The following is an 11,576-nucleotide window of genomic DNA, read 5'->3' on the forward strand; positions in this document are numbered from 1 at the left end:
ACCTAGAGGTTCCCTCCTTACATTTGGATTGTTAATGCTGCAATTATTTTGAGTTGTCAAGTTTAATTTTTGAATTCATTGTTTTTTTGCTTTACTTCAATTGTTAACAGTTGAATTTGATTTGCGGTGTTACTTTTTAAGTCTTCAGAACTTCAAATAACCTTAGAAACTATGTTTATATTTTATTTTTCATCATAATTATTTATACCAGATGCTTACACTGTATAAATATAGTCTCAGATTATGTATTTTGTAGTGTTACTTACAAATTTTGTTCTAACGGCCGATGACCATATGGATACATGTCAAGCAACAAATGCATAAAGTTTTCAATTTAAATTGATTTACACTGTTCATTTTTGAAAAGGAACATTTTTACATTCTTCTCCGACACACAAAATGGTAGTCATATTGTGCATACAATGTCAAGCATTTTGAAAAGTAATGCTGAACTTTTTGACGCTATTCATAATTCACACTTCAATACAACAGCTACAATAATATGCAAAACTATTCATAGATTACTAAAAATTAAAGAAATAAATTACATTAAAATACTAACGACTACTGCCAAACACTGCACGTGCAATGTGCTACAGTTGTACCACTGCCAGCTGCTAACATTTATTTAGGCCTAACATTAATTACTTTTTATTATAAATTGATTTTAATAGATACATTGTTGTAATAAATACATCTTTTCTTTTCTGATATTTAAAAAATTAAAACAGCAAAATGTAACTTAAAATATGTTAAGAGTAACAAAACAAACTTCAGTGGAGTAGTGAGTATAACTGGCGCCCATGGCAAAGTACCTTTTTGGCATCCCCCCATCCCCGAAAAAAACACAGCGATATGATGAAAATCTTGTTTGGAGACCACCATTTGGCGCCCCTCTGTGAGCAGGGCCCGAGGCATTATACACCCCCTTGCGCCCCTCTCACTACGCCACTGCTTTTAATATCAAATTTGTGCCAAATCTGACAACACTGGCCATATAAGCTGCTAATTTCGTTCTTTTTGCTTTCAAGTGCATTTTGCTCAAGTTCCACTGTATTTGTCACATAGAATGTGAAAAATAAAGCTAGGCCTGAGTGTGATAATTTCAGAATGTCGTCTTATTGTAACTTTGACATATAATGTTCTAGGAAATTAAGTTGTATTTGTGTGTTTTCTCATAAGCTGAACAAATGCCTCTGCCGATTCCACTTATCAATACAAGGAATATAATGTATAGTCTTGAACTTGATTACAATCAAATCAATAACTGCAATGTATTAAACAGCTAATATCTTAAAAGCTATGACACTACACTACACTACAGTGGCAAAACACTGTAGTTCATTTTTGCAATGCCAATATCTAATAGTTTGAATTCTATTTTAAGATGCAACACAGTTGAAACTTTTCAATTTTGTGACGACTCGACTTTAAAATTCTTCCCTATGTATCATTGGTTTCACTCTGCTGCTTATGCTGATACATGCATATATGTAAATAGTCTAGTATTTACATCTTCTCCCACTCTTTCACTTCCTGTACTTGTTCACCTTTTATTTACATTCATTTACTGTATTTTATTTAAAGAACTGACACAAGACTGCTTACAGTTTAGCAGCTTCCTATCGGACAAGAACTTCATGTGACCTATATGCCTGTCTTAACATGATATTTGAACTTTAAAATGACTATGCATCCATTTACTATTTTATTTAATATCACATTAAAGAGGCTGTTTACTATGTTCTACATGTGATTTTTACTGTTTTTAACTTAGACTACCTTTTGACTCTGCAAATTTTTCCTCGGTTTCTTATTGGCTCACCATAATCATGTCTATGTACCACTGGCAGAGCGAAATTGGAACTTTTCAATACACTCTGAACTTTTATTGACCAATTTCCTGCAATATTAACTCCTCTGTGTTTAATTCTACACTGGACTTGCCTTCACATCTCTCATGACAAATGGTCACTCCCCTTCCCCATTATCATCAGTCTCCCAACTTCTGCCACGAATTTCACTTTTGCATTGCAATTAAGGACAATCACTTCATGACAACCAGCACACAGCTTGCATAAATGCAAGTTAGTCTCGGTATGCAGAGGAACTAGAAACTGCACTAAAATTAGATTCTGTTGAGAAAATTTGAGCATTTCATAATTTTTTTTTCAACAATTTAAAAAAACTTTTTCTATATTTGATTACGTAATGCTTGCACACACTTTGAACAATCTTAGCAAGAAAATTCTGTTTCAGCTTCTTTGGCACATTTTTGACTTTTTCTCACCGTTCTAACATTTATTTTTTCATGCAAAATTTTGAATTAGATGAATACCAATTACTATCTTAAGAACAAGGTACATCTTTTCCCTAAAATGGGTCCAGCTAGTTGCATGACTACTTTCTGATAGATTCATCACTTGCTTAAATTTTGTCTTATCCTATGTAAATTTTATTAAATCTATAACAATACCCAGAATTAGATTCGCATAATTTACAAAATTTAATTCCAAATCTTGCTTGTTTGGATGCTATGAATTGGACATAATTTAGTCACCATTAGAATTTCATTAGGTTACAAATATCTATTTTGATATATAAATCATAAAATAGATTGTTTTGTCATGGAATATGCACCTGTTGAAATTTCTTATTCAATTAATCCACCAGGCACTGAAACTTTCAGATTTTGTCTTCCTTAGAAACCATCACATTATGCACAAAATAAAGACCAAAAAAACCTTTACAAGGCATAATTTGCAAAAATAAGAGTGTAATATATTTCATTTTGACCAATACATGCCTATTTTAGATTTTTTATTTATCAGCAGATACCTATATTCTTGTTCATTTTTTTTCATTCTGCTCCATTTTCATTTGTACTGCATATCTATTCACTTCTCCATCATTTCAAAAAAATTCATTATATACATTGCAGTGTGGAAACAGACTGCTAGTTTTTCACTTGTACTTCTGGCCTTTTTAATTTTTTCCATATGATCAATGATGTTGCTTATGAATCTTCGAGTCTCGTAACCATGACATTGCGTCATTGATTTCTGCCGGCATTTTCATAATTCTTCCTTGTACTTTTTCGCTGAATAGCGGCTTGTTTGCTCTTCTGCTTTCCTTTTTATTCTCTTCTGCTAACTTTGGAAAGTCATCTGTTTTCTCTACGGACTCTCTTGATTTGGTCTGGATATTTCTCCTTTCGATTTTATCAAACTTTCTTCTGTATTCTGCACATCCATGGTAGTTACTGACGTGGCTTTCTTTGCAAAATAGGCAGATTGGACTTTCTTCCTTCTTTAACCCTTTGCAGTCAGATTAAATTTGGAGATGGGTCCAAATTAATTTCCGTCGATAGAGCAGGGATACACAACATGCAAGTTTACAATGGATAAACAAGATTTAGTAATTCTTTTGTGAACTTTAAATATACCTTTGTTCAATACACTCATCTAGTGATATAATTCTCCTTGTGTGATATTTTTCTTCGATACCGTCGGAAAATTAGTTTTTTATTATGGCTGATCTGTGAACCTAATGTCTCTCCAAGTAGTAAATTCGTTTATATTCTCATTTTCATCATTTTCTTCTGTTTCACTGTCGCTGGATATTGTTAACTGCCTTACTCGTCGCTTCACGGGAACTATCTCACTATCAGAGTCACTGCAATCGTTATCACTTTCTCTATCAGTCAGTATTTAGCCAATATAAAACTCAATCACTATTGTCAGTTTCACCGAAAACTTCTTGCGGTAACTTTTTGCCATTTTGGGAATTATTTTGGAATATTTTAAGAAGAGAGAATGTCTAATTACTGTTAAATTCAATTTATAAAATATTCTTTAGAATTCTACAAGGTATTGTCAAATTCATTACGTTTAAAAGACGACCAACTCGCATGCAAATTTACGATACTCGCATATGACCAACTCGCATACAAGTTACGCAAGTTTGCGTCTTGCATGGCGAGCGCTGGGTCACAACTTTTGTTTAGATTACGTTATCTCTAACCGATGGAGCACCGTATTGGTTCGTGAATATGTTCTTTACGCATTGAGGTTCGTACAAGAAAAGTGTAAACTGATACATGAATGCATACAGTATAAGATTCGTATAGTTCCTTGCTGTGGTGGCAGAGAGCAGACATACGACCGGAACGGTAAAAAGGCTTTGGTAGCTGAGAGTGGACATACGACCACAAAGGGTTAATGGACACATATTACTCCGATGTTCTTCAATGCACTTACAACACTGTTATTAGTACATAGATGAGAATGACCCCACTCTTAACATCTAAAGCACTGTGTGGGTCTCCTTGGTTTATAATTCTCAATCTTTATATTGAAGCTGAACATATTATTTAATGTGTGAATCAGATATCCACTTGTATTCTTCTTTATCTCTAAAAGCCAAATGGGTAATTTTTCAAAATGTTTCTCTTGCTCCTTCTAAACTGTTTAACCTTCATGATCGGAACCTTTCGCCTTTCCAGGTCATTAAAAATCACTTCTTCGGCAATTTTCTTAGGGACATCTTTCAAAATCACTTTGTGGTTTTTTATGCTACATCATGAATGTATGGAAGGGGATTCCTCTCTCTTTCATCAGTTTTGTTGATTTCTGAAAATCTTCTGATGTTTTAACATACACAAAAAATCATTTGATTTCATCTGAGTATCAAATTCATCTCGCAAACTTTCCTTAGATCTTCTTTAATTTTCATCCAATCCACTTTTTCTTGTTGAAATACAATGGGAGGAGGTTTTATATCAGCATTTGTTTCTATTTCATCCATATTCTGTTCGTCTAATTTCTCCAATCTTGTTTTCGGTTACTTCCATTGGTTCTGTGCAGTTTTCACAACTTTCCTTGTGGAAATACACTTTTCATTTTCCTACATATTTTTTGAGTCATTATTTCTTCCAATACTTTTGGCACTTTCAGCTTTCTTTTTCCATACTACTCGTTGTTTCTCGCAGGATTTATAACGTTTTCAACACGTCCTCTTTTCCAATTATTTTTTCTATCATTCTGTCATTTCAAGAAGATGAAGTCCTTTACCGTTTAAGTTATTACACTTTTCTTCTGTTTCATTCTCAGACAGTTTTCATTTTCCTGTTCTTTCTTGGTGATTTCGTGAAATCCTCTTTACGCAGTGGTAATTTCTTTGATCTCATAAAACGTGCACACAGAGGTGCTGCATTTATACTCAATCTTCATAGAAGTAAACAATCGATACAAGAAGTTCCAGTAAATTGTTTTATATTTACAATTTTTTCTTCCCAATTACATTCATCCTCTGCTATATCAAAATTTTCACTGCTTAAAATAAGTCTTGCATGTTTATGCATATTTTGTTGAAGAGATTTCACTTTAATTTGAAGCATAACTTTAAATACTCTACAGTATAAATACTTTTGTTTGAGTAAGACCAGCTACAACTCAACTCTGTTCAAGTTTTATGTTTTTTAAAAAGTAAGTTCTATCGTTTCTGTCAGAAGAACTGCTTTTAAAATTTTTGTAAATACCTGCAATTAAAGTTTTTCCATATTAAAGCCATAGTTATTTTCGAATCCTTTAAAAGCTTTGATGACCATTTTCATTCTCCTACCATCACTACAAACATTCATATAATATGTTCAATTCAGACATGTTGGGAGGACTATTTTTAATTTTTACTAGAACTCAAATATATACTATGGTGTTTGGCGTGCAAGTTCACTGCTATACTGACTACCACTTTCATTGCCCTTTTTTTTCTTTACTGGTTTGGCGATGCGATTTTGTTTATTGGTTGAAAGGGAAAAAGCATCTTGAACAAACTAAACAAAACAGCATCGACATATGACTGAAACAGTTAAAGAATCTAATGATACACTGTACAGTGTTCACCGAATACAGTTCTTAACGCCTCTGAGAAATCGAAGTCTAGAAGGCACATGAATGATGTCTCCTGAACATAACTGCATGTCAAGGGGTTAATGGAAAATATTTAGACAGCAAATCAAAAGAATTTCCAATAGAAAGCTAAGCACCATCACACACTTCATCTCGTCTTTTTCCAGGCATTTAATTTCTTAATTAGAAGACCATCTTTGTCTGTCGAATATTACTTTTTCACACTTGCACAGAGTCAGTGCTAAGCATTTTGTCACTTTGTTGCAAAATAAAATCTCTGTGGGTCTCAAAATTTATTTTGCTTGGCACCTCATCGAATTCTAAGTTTTGTCATCCCTAGATTCTGTTGCCCAGCACAAGAATTGCCACCCTTAAGTTTTGCTGCATGTTATTTCTATAAATTCTACAAATTTTGCTACCTAGTACAACCACACTGGTTATGCCAACTCTGGCACCACCCCTGCATTTACATCACAAAATTAACCCTTTAAGTACTGATTTATTTAAAGATATTTATGCCCATGGGACTGAATTTGTTGCTATATGGATGAATATGTAAAATACATTTTATTTAAAACATACCTATACTGGTAATATAAGCACATTTTTTAAACAGTATTTTAGTTATAACACTGATTACGGTGGATGAGTCAGGCTTGTCCACGGTAATTTCGCCCAAGCAAGCAGATGACGAGTTTTACTAATCATATGTACCCAAAAGGTTAAATAACAAATTCACAAGATTTTTAAAATCAGCATTATCATTAGAATTCCTAGTAAAATGTTAATTGTCATACTTTTTTTATATATGCTATATTATTTCTTTAAAAATAAACATTTGGTGACCGTCTTTTTATTTGAAAAGTGTCGACACTTATTAAAATAAATATAAAATTAGCTATGGCTAGGTTTATAAATTATATTACATATTCTGGTTTGACATTTATTTGCTTCACAATGAACACATTCTCAGTGCATTTACCACAATTTTAAGATTACATTTATAAACCTTGAATGCATTATATTATCAATGATATACAAGTTTTAAATACCAAATTTGAAAAGTTTTAAATAATCTCATATTTCTCACAGATGTGTTCAGAGCTTTAAGAGAGTCAGTACCATTTTCAGTTTATCAAATTTAAGCCTAAATCTAATATATTGTTTCCATTGACAAAAGTTTTAAATACTGAAACTAGAAAGTTTTGGATTATATAGATTTTTATAAAAAATATCACAGTTATCCATCAAATACTTAGTCTTCATAAAATGTACCAATTCTGGCAGTCTAATTTTACTTTATTATAATTTAATTAAATCTTTATATGAATGCAAAAAGCTTAAATGTAACAAATGAAAATTTCGTGAAAGAGTTATGATTGTCACATGCATATACACACAGTAAAACATCATTAAAAATATTAAAACTGTATTAAAACCTTAATTTGTGCTTTTTCATTACTATCAAGTTTGTACATTACTTCTTTTACCATATGTATAGGTTGATCTGAGGTTTAGAAAATAGTTTACAGTAATCAGAAGCACAAGTGACATTTTGGAAGATGTGTCAACAGATACCACGTAAGTAACAAATGCCTTTCGTTTCTCAATTTTCATTCAGTTTTGTTTTTCTCAATTGTATCTGTCAGTATATGTAACTTACACTTACCATGTTTTTTAAGCAAAAAAAATTATATAGTCTGGTTTGGCAAGTCTAATCTGCTAAACTAACATCACTGCTATGAAAATCATAAATAACCATATATTTAATCATGTGCACTTTAAATACAAAAACTAGGATGGGAAGTTACAGGTGTACATCATATGCAGGACAAAAATGATTTTAAAAATAAGGAAAAGATAAATATATAAAAATTTATTTCTACTATGCACCTAAATACTATTTAAAAGCAATAACATTTTAAAAATTTTTCGTTTTCAGATCATGAAAAGTTAATCATATTTATCTTCTATCACATCTTCCAGCATATCATCAAATCAGTTTCATCTTCATTATTACCGTTACTTCGATCCAAAAATTATCATGTTCCATCTAGATTGTTAGACATACTACATTTTTTAAAATGACTTGAAATATGTCAGACTTAATTTCATTCCATACTTTTGTTATCAATTCCATTATTTCTAGATTAGCATGATGCATTTAGCCTCCTTCTGTAAATGTATTTTCACCTTCTAACATCCACATATTCCACTGTTGTATTTTCTTTAAATGGTTTATTGATACACTATCTAAAGGATTAAATCTGCTTGGAACAATTGTCACATCTGTATTACACTCTTTAAAAAAAGAATTTATATCTGAACATATTTCAAACTAAAATACTTTCTAGACTAACGCAAGATATTTTTGCGAAACATTTCTTACTCACAACATTTTTGGCCGAATTTTTTCCTGTAATGAATGAATGCCACTGCATGCCAACTACTGAAAAAGGTAATACTGTTCCCCCCCCCCTCCCAGAAATATGGCACTCTGCCTACTAGAGAGCAGGAATTCATGTCACATAAAGGTAACTTGTACAATTCTTTACCTTTAAGTTAAAACAGGTCAATGTGAACAGAGCAGTGCTGGCTTGCTGTGTAAAGCCAAGAGTTGTGCTAGTCTCCAATTTTTCAAGTTAAAGACTATCATTGTGCAGAGACAGAAGACTGAGAAAACAAATACAGTACAAAGTCTAATTCGGACTTCAGCGATTCTGGATTAAGGGTTTTTCTGGATTATAGATCATCAATTTAAATCTGGCAAGATGGCATTATAAAATTAAAAATATGAAACTAATTTATAAAATAAAAAGCAACTATGATCTAAAGGGTATCAAAAAAGCTTAATATTTGTTTATTTTATTAAACTTTTCTTTTAATGTAAATTGTTCAAGTTGCTTCGTTTTATGTGCTAATACTTTCTCATTATTTCTATAAACAGACAATTTCTTGTTCAGTTACAAAGTTCCACTGTTCAAGTCCTGTAATTGTTGTGCCAAGAATACAGACTAACTTGTCAATCGAAATTTTTTCGTTTTCATTAACCTCTCACTTTCTTCATGCCTTTATCCATTTTTTACAGCAATTCCACTTTTTGTATGATGGACATTGAAGCATGCTTTCGCTTTGTAGATCCTTTGGCAGCTCCATAATCGGAAACTCTATATCCTTTGTTTCTCTAACCATTCCCAAATCTGTTTCTCATTTTCACACTGCTATGTGTGTGTGGGGAAGGGGGGATGTTGCAGCACGCAATGAACTGGAAGTTGATCTGTCAGCACTATCCTCATCTTCAGGGCAGATGTTTTTATTTTATTCGGCTTATAATTCTTTACTAATGTAGTATTTTATCTCCATGTACTCAGTCTTTGATATGATTTAAATCAAATTCCTCGTCATTATAAATATCACGAATACACAGATAGTTTTCTGGTTACAATTTTCTAATTCTGACTATATGTAATATATGCTTTACACTTGCACACGTTGAAAGAAATGTTTAAACAAATAAATATTAAGCTTTTTTGTAAATTTTAATACCCTTTACATCATAATTGCTCTTTATTTCATAAATTACAGTTTCATATTTTTAATTTTATAATTTCTGCATGCCATCTTACCAGATTTAATTGATAATCTATAATCCGGAATCGCCGAAGTCCCGATTCCGAATTAAAGACTTTTGATTGTATTAACTTTGACTACATATGGCATGAGACTTTCTAAAAATTAATTCAACTTATTCAACTAACCAAATTCTCATTTTTTTTTCATTTCTACTTAATTTTTGTCACACAACAAAACATGCGTAGCAAGACAATTCATACCTGCATGCCATATACGTATAAAAATTACTGTATTTCATTCCTTATGTAAAATTTCCCAGGATTTGAAAATAAATAATTTATAAGCCTGCTATATAGAAGATACCAAAATTTTATCTAAATTAACAGGGTCCAGAAAGAACATAGGTCAAAATATTAGAAGTATAAACATTCTGTACAAAAGATTAAATCACAGAAAAGTCAAAATTTCTCATGACTTATTAACACAGGCAAAAGTTACTATCACAACAAATACCTCTTCACTAAAAATTCTCTTGTCAAGATAGAAAAAGTGTCTTAAGATCACTTATAGCAAATTTTTTTTCAGATGGATGCATATAAAAAAAGGTTGCTGCTAAAGCATGTGATACAATTTTCAAACTTGTATTAATTGATAAATTTTAGCCACAAGACATTTTTAGATCTCAGCAGTTGGGCTTATTGGGATATACTCTTCTGCTGAACAAATGCTCATAATGGATACATCTTCATTCTGCAGAAATTTCAGAATACTTTCCTTAGGATTATTACTGATTTACTTTACTATATCAAAACTACTATCCTACACAAAGATCTGAAGCTCACTATTATTTATGAATTTATTAAATAAACAGAAATTTCTACAATAAAACATGTTCAAATAACCTACTCAACACTGTCGACAATTTGGAGTAGTAATTGTAAGGTGCACATGTAAGGCCTCTTTCTCGATTTGGTTCCAAGATAAGCATCTCATTTTCATGCACAGCTTACGTTTAAATTGGACCAGTGTGGGAATGGAGACAGAACACCAAGATGCCTGGTCGAACAAGAAATTGTGCTTTTCTTAATCATGTCAAAAGTAAATGGATAAATAGTTTAAGGTCATAATTTAGATACACGAACCGAGTTCAACAAGTTAGCCTGGCTCTAGTGTAGAATTAGGTGCCCTTTTGATTAGCGACAAATTAAATTTTGGCGATGAAACCTCGCTTCTGGTTACCATGATAGTTTTAACTTTTAGCTTCCAGATTTTATTTAAATGAAAATAAATTGATGTGTACGTGGACAAATTTAAGGCAGTGCACAATGCCTAGTTTGTACAATTCTAGGATTTCTTTTCAAGAGAGACCATATCAATGTATACATGGACACAGAGTTTGTGTCATTTTTTGACTCTTATTTTGGTTTTGTGTAGCGGCCATTTTGAAATTGTGCATTCCTGGCACCGATCTTGGCATTAAAAAAATTGCCAAAAACAAGAGGCACCCAATTGTAAATTTTTACCATTAACCTAAACTTAATACAAAAAGGTATAGCTTCATGGGAATTTATACTAAACTGGGTAGATATTACAAAATGTGCTTGGTCCAAGATTGATAGACTTAAATCAAGCATCTGGTAAACCGTTCAAGCTAATGACAAAGTGCTGCAACAGATATGCATAAACAAATACTGGGAGTACACATCTGTTAGTGAAAAGATATGAACTAGAAAATGTGAGAAATTTAAGTATTCACAAGTAAGACACTGATATGAGCAAGTAATAATTTACAATATACAATAAAAATATTTAAATAAGTGGCGAAATACCTATAAATTTTTGCAAAGGCACAGAAAAAAAGCAGCAAGCTGAGCATTTAAATATTATGCTTATATATTTGTAAAGGCATAGTTGCTAATATAATTTTTTAAAAATTTATACATATACAAGTATCTTCTCATTAGGAATTGTTACAGTCACATAAAGTACTTTCATTACTATTGGATACATTTTAATGTTTAACTTTTCTATTGCATTGCCTGTGCATCACATTTTAATGTTTAACTTTTCTATTGCATTGCCTGTGCATCACAT

The 11,576-nt window shown here is 31.8% G+C and overlaps 1 long non-coding RNA gene across 2 annotated transcripts in view; it reads right to left on the minus strand.

Annotated features, from left to right (window-relative positions):
- Positions 1–11,576, minus strand: part of LOC118183234 (uncharacterized) — an 83,646-nt gene that overhangs the window by 63,825 nt on the left and 8,245 nt on the right. The window lies entirely within an intron of this gene.

This window comes from Stegodyphus dumicola, chromosome 5 (genome assembly GCF_044657685.1).
Source record: "Stegodyphus dumicola isolate Sdum_Otavi_A_Nest chromosome 5, ASM4465768v1".
NCBI classification, from domain to species: Eukaryota; Metazoa; Arthropoda; class Arachnida; order Araneae; family Eresidae; genus Stegodyphus; species Stegodyphus dumicola.